The sequence below is a fragment of the Nicotiana tomentosiformis genome, chromosome 3 (assembly GCF_000390325.3).
Source record: "Nicotiana tomentosiformis chromosome 3, ASM39032v3, whole genome shotgun sequence".
In the NCBI taxonomy this organism is placed as follows: domain Eukaryota; kingdom Viridiplantae; phylum Streptophyta; class Magnoliopsida; order Solanales; family Solanaceae; genus Nicotiana; species Nicotiana tomentosiformis.
Window position 1 is genome coordinate 77250670 of NC_090814.1, and position 5874 is coordinate 77256543.

Consider the following 5874-nt stretch of genomic DNA (forward strand, 5'->3'; position numbering starts at 1 on the left):
CCCATTCAATAACGAGTCCAACCATACAAGAATTACTCAAATCCGACGTCATTTGGCCTTTCAAAACCAGAGAATTCGGTCTAAGAACTTTCACCATTTTCCCCCAAATTTCTCAACCCAAATCCTTAATTAAATAAAGAAATTAATGATATATTAATGGATACTAATCAAAAATGGGTGTAGAATCCTTACCAAAATGTTTCCTTTGGAAATCTCTCGAAACAACGCCACAAACCGAGCTCTCTAGATCTAAAAATGGATAATGAAATCAAACCCGCGAAAATCCCCTTTTCTGCCCAGTCAAACCGCATCTGCGGACAAGGAATCGCTTCTGCAATGCTGCACCTGCGGGAGAACCATCATAGGTGCGGAAATCACTGTAAGGCCGCATAAAAGTTTACCGAAAATCCGGGGTTTCGTGGTGCCAAAGTAGACTTATTTGTTGACGGTTTAGACTTTTTGAGTTGAACAATGCGTTGGGGAGTTGAAGAAAATTTTTGGAAATGCAGGGAGTTTCTGCGGTCCACCCTGCGGTCGCAGAACTGTTCTGCAGACCGTATATCTGTCGCAGACTGAGGCAGAAATATGGGCAAATTTTTGGACCATTATGCGGGCCGCATAACGCATTGCAGAATCCAGTATGAAATTTTTCGGAGGAAGGTTCTGCGGCGTATTATGCGACCACAAAATAGGTCTGCGGACTGCAGACTGGTCGCAAAGTGGGGCAGAGTTGCCCAGTTCCGGAGGGTCATTGTGCGGTCCCTTTTGCGAACCGCAGAAGCATTATGCGATTGCATATGCGACCGCAGATCTGCATCGGGGCTTCAATTTTTCTTATTTTTTACCCGACCCTATTTCGATATATTGAAGTAGAGGGACTCTTTTAAAGCAAAAATCTAATATTTTAGAGAGAAATAAGAGTGTTCTAGAGAGAAGGGGAACCCTAGGCTAATTGTTCATCAAACCTTGCTCAAGACTTGGAGAATTCATAAGGAAAACTCACAAGGTCTTCATCCAAGAGGTAAGGTTCAAACCCTAGTCTTCAATTTCGAGTTTGGGTATAAGATGGTTAATTTGGGAGTATGATTTTTGGGTATGGGAATTGTAATTTATGCATGCATGTAGCTGTGAGGATGGTGTGGAGGAAATTTAACTAGTATGAGTAAACTCTTGGTGTTGAATTAGTTGTGGAGTGAAGGAAATCTTGTAGGAGAGCTTTGTAATCAAATTCGCATAACTAGTGTTTGATAAAATGCTCTAATGAGCTTATACCATGAATATATTCCTAATTTGTGTTCAATTTTGCTATGTCTCTAAATAGATCGAAGTTTCTAGGATTTTCGGAATCGTGTAATTAATTAAGGGAAGCTCAAAGCGAGGTATGAAGGCTAAACTCTTTTTCTGGTATTGGATTTCCCGTGTTATTACAAAACTCCATCGTGTAAAGTTTGGACATGGAATGCTATTGATGTGTAGTATTCAAACTAGTAGAATTGATGCTCGATTGGCATAACGTGTTAGAACCCTCGTGTGTTAATGATTTTTGACTTAATCATGTTATACCCATTTGGGAAGAAGATCTTGTATGAAATCAATGTGATTAAACACTTATTTCTCATATGATGAAACTTTATGAATTCACACTTGCTAAGGCCAAAGGTGCCAAATAGTTGATTAGAAGGGAACTCTTTTGTACATATTATTATCATTTCGAGAACTCGAGCTGTGGCATTGTGGTTACATCTCCACCCGCATACGTTGGGGTGAGGCAGCAGGGCCGCTTTGTGTAGAGCTATGGTATTGTGATTACACCTCCACCCGCATACGTTGGGGTGAGGCCGCGCGACTGCTTTGTGTATAGTTGTGTTATTGTGAATACACCTCCACCCGCATACATTGGGGTGAGGCGGTGGGGCCGATTTGTGTAGAGTTTATGGTGTTGTGAATACACCTAGTGTTTGATAAAATGCTCCAATGAGCTGATACCATGAATACCTTCCTAATTTGTATTCAATTTTGCTATGTCTCTAAATAGATCGAAGTTGCTAGGATTTTCGGAGCTGTGTAATTAATTAAGGGAAGCTTAAAGCGAGGTATGAAGACTAAACTCTTTTTCTGGTATTGGATTTCCCGTGTTATTACAAAACTCCATCGTGTAAAGTTAGGACATGGAATGCTATTGATGTGGAGTATTCAAACTAGTAGAATTGATGCCCGATTGGCATAATGTGTTAGAACCCTCCCGTGTTAATGATTTTTGACTTAATCATGTTATACCCCTTTGGGAAGAAGATCTTGTATGAAATCAATGTGATTAAACACTTATTTCTCATATGATGAAACTTTATGAATTCATACTTGCTAAGGCCAAAAGTGCCAAATAGTTGATTAGAATGGAACTCTTTTGTACATATTATTATAATTTCGGGAACTCGATCTGTGGAATTATGGTTACTCCTCCACCCGCATATGTTGGGGTGAGGCGGCGAGGCCGCTTTGTGTAGAGCTGTGGTATTGTGATTACACCTCCACCCGCATACGTTGGGTTGAGGCCGCGTGGCCGCTTTGTGTATAGTTGTGGTATTGTGAATACACCTCCACCCGCAAACATTGGGGTGAGGCGGCGGTGCCTCTTTGTGTAGAGTTTATGGTGTTGTGATTGTACCTCCACCCGCCTACCTTAGGGTAAGGCGGCAAGGACGCTCTGTGTAAAGATAGTTGTAAAGGATCCCTGGCTTGAAATTTATAATGTTATTGGAAGTTCTTAATAAATCTGTTTTGACTTGTATGGCTATCTAAGCCCTATTATTGTTACCCCGATTCATCATATTCATGTTGTATTTCCAAGTCCTTGAATAGATGTTTTGGTTTTCATACTAGTACTATTCGACATGTACTACCGTCCCTGTTGCCGGGGGCGCTGCATCTTTAATGGATGCAGGTGGTTCCACAGCGGGAGGCATTGACCAGTGATAATAGTACACTCTTTTCCCAGCTGACTTGGTGAGCCCCACTTTATTCCGGGATTGTGCATCTTTTGTCCCGTGTGTATTATGTTTTGAGGTATAGCTAGAGCCTTGTTGTCGGCACTATCATTATACTCTTTTATATCTATTAGAGGCTCCATAGACATGGTGTGGGTTGTGTTTTGGTATTGGGAAAGTGAAGATAGTAATGTTGTATGTATGTTACATCTTCCACTTCAAACTATGAAATTGTGACCACTGGCGCTTCTGCGCTCCATGCCATCGCAAAAGCGAAGCCGCTTTTGCGAAAATGTCCCCCTTCTATGACCACTGCTGGGCAAGGCCAGCTCCGCATCTACGACTCAAAGCTCGCTTATGCGAGCCCGCACTTGCGGCCAACCCCACCACAGGTGCGATGACACCAGAACCAGTAAGCAGTACCTGGATCTGCACATAAAGATGTGCAGAAGCATAGTATGAGTACACCACACCGGTACCTAGTAAGTGCCAAGCCTAACCTCAGTAGAGTAGTGACGAGGTCAGGTCAGGGCCCTACTGGAAATAATAGGAAACAAGTTATAAGATATAATAATGTAATGAAATGACTGAGAAGTGAACAATGAGAAATTATAGAAAGATAGCAACACAACAAATATAGGTAAACAACAGGGGCGCTCCCGAGGTACCGTCTCGTAGTTCCAAAAGTAAATACACAACAGGGGAACTCTTGAGGTACCTCCTCGTAGTCACAAAAGTAAATATGCAACAGGGGCGCTCCCGAGGTACCGCCTCGTAGTCCCAAAAGTAAATATGTAACAGGGGAGCTCCCGAGGTACCACCTCGTAGTCCCTAAAGTAAATACACAATAAGGGCACTCCCGAGGTACTATCTCATAGTTCCAAAAGTAAATATGCAACAGGGGCGCTCCCAAGGTACCACCTCATAGTCCTAAAGGTATATACACAACAGGTGTACTCTCGAGGTACCGTCTCGTATTCCTAAAAGTAAATATGCAATAGAGGCGCTCCCCAGGTACCGCCTCATAGTCCCAAAAGTAAATACACAACTCATAACCAATGGAACAATGAATTTATAAAAAGGAATCCTACAGTTAAAGACTGAATACAAAATCAAGGAAACAAGTAATTCAACTAAGCATGTTGCACAAATTGCAAGTAAAAGTTAAGAAACGTAGACAAGCGACATTAGGCTAGTCATGATGACTACACATGCTAGAGAAACTTAGTTAAGGAATTAAAAGAAAACTACTCAGCAAGAACCGGATTTTTCAATATTTAACCCGAGTACACACTCGTCACTTCGCGTACACGGCCTTCACGTATTGCAAATACCATAATAGTACCAAAACCTAAGGGGAGTTTCCCCCACACAAGGTTAGACAAGACACTTACCTCAAAGCTCGCTCAATCAATCAATAAGAATGCCTTTCCCTCGACTTTCCAACTCCGAACGGTCCAAATCTAGCCAAAAGAAATTACATACTATAAATACAACTATAAGAAACTAATTTAAATAATAAATTTACGACTTTAGCAATGAATTGAAAAGTCACTCAAAAAAGTCGACCCTGGCCCATGTCTCGAAACCCAACCAAAATTATAAAATTCGAACATTCATTCGATAACGAGTCCAACCATACAAGAATTACTCAAATCCGACTTTATTTGGCCTTTCAAAACCCGAAAATTCAGTCTAAGAACTTTCACCATTTCCTCCCAAATTTCTCAACCCAAATCCTTAATTAAATGAAAAAATTAATGATAGATTAGTGGATACTAATAAAAAATGAGTGTAGAATCCTTATCCAAATATTTCCTTTGAAAATCTCTCGAAACATCGCCACAAACCGAGCTCTATAGGTTCAAAAATAAATAAAGAAAATCAAACCCTCGAAAATCCCCTTTCTGCCCAGTCAAACCGCATATGCGGACAAGGAATCACTTCTGCGATGCCGCACCTGCGGGAGAACCATCGCAGGTGCAGAAATCACCCAAGTCCAAGCCTTCCGCTTCTGCGAATAAAGTCCCGCATCTGCAGGACCGCTTATGCGGGAACGCGACCGTACCTGCGACCATTGGCGCTTCAGCGCTCCATGCCATTGCAGAAGCGAAGTCGCTTCTGCGAAAAATGTCCCGCTTTCTGTGACCACTTATGGGCAAGACCAGCTCCGCATCTACGACTCAAAGCTCGCTTATGCGATCCCGCAACTGCGGCCAACCCCACCGCAGGTGCGATGACACCAAAACTAGCCCAGCACCAACAATCCTCTAAGTCCAAAAATGATCCGATGACAATCCGAATCTCACCCGAGGCCACCGGGACCTCAACCAAATATACCAACCAGTCCTAAAACATCACATGAACTTAGTCGAACCTTTAAATCACATCAAACAACGCTAAAATACGAATTGCACATCGATTCAAGCCTAATGAACTTTAGAACTTCTAACTTCTACATCCGATGCCGAAACCTATCAAATCAAGTCCGATTGACCTTAAATTTGCACACAAGTCACAATTGATATTACGGACCTACTCCAACTTCCTGAATCAAAATCCGACCCCGATATCAAATGTCCACTCCCGGTCAAACTTTTCGAAAATCATCCAATTTTCCAACTTTCGCCAATCAACGCCGAAATGACCTACGAATCTCCAAATCAACATCCGAACACGCTCCTAAGACCAAAATCACCATACGGAGCTATTGGAACCGTCAAAACTCAATTCCACAATCATCTTCACACAATTCAAGCTACAGTAAATTCCTACAACTTAAACTTTTATTTTAGGGACTATGTGTCCCATTTCACTCCGAAACCAAAAACCAAACCTCCCGGCAAGTCACGTAACCACAAAATGAAATAAAGGGAGCAATAAATAGGGG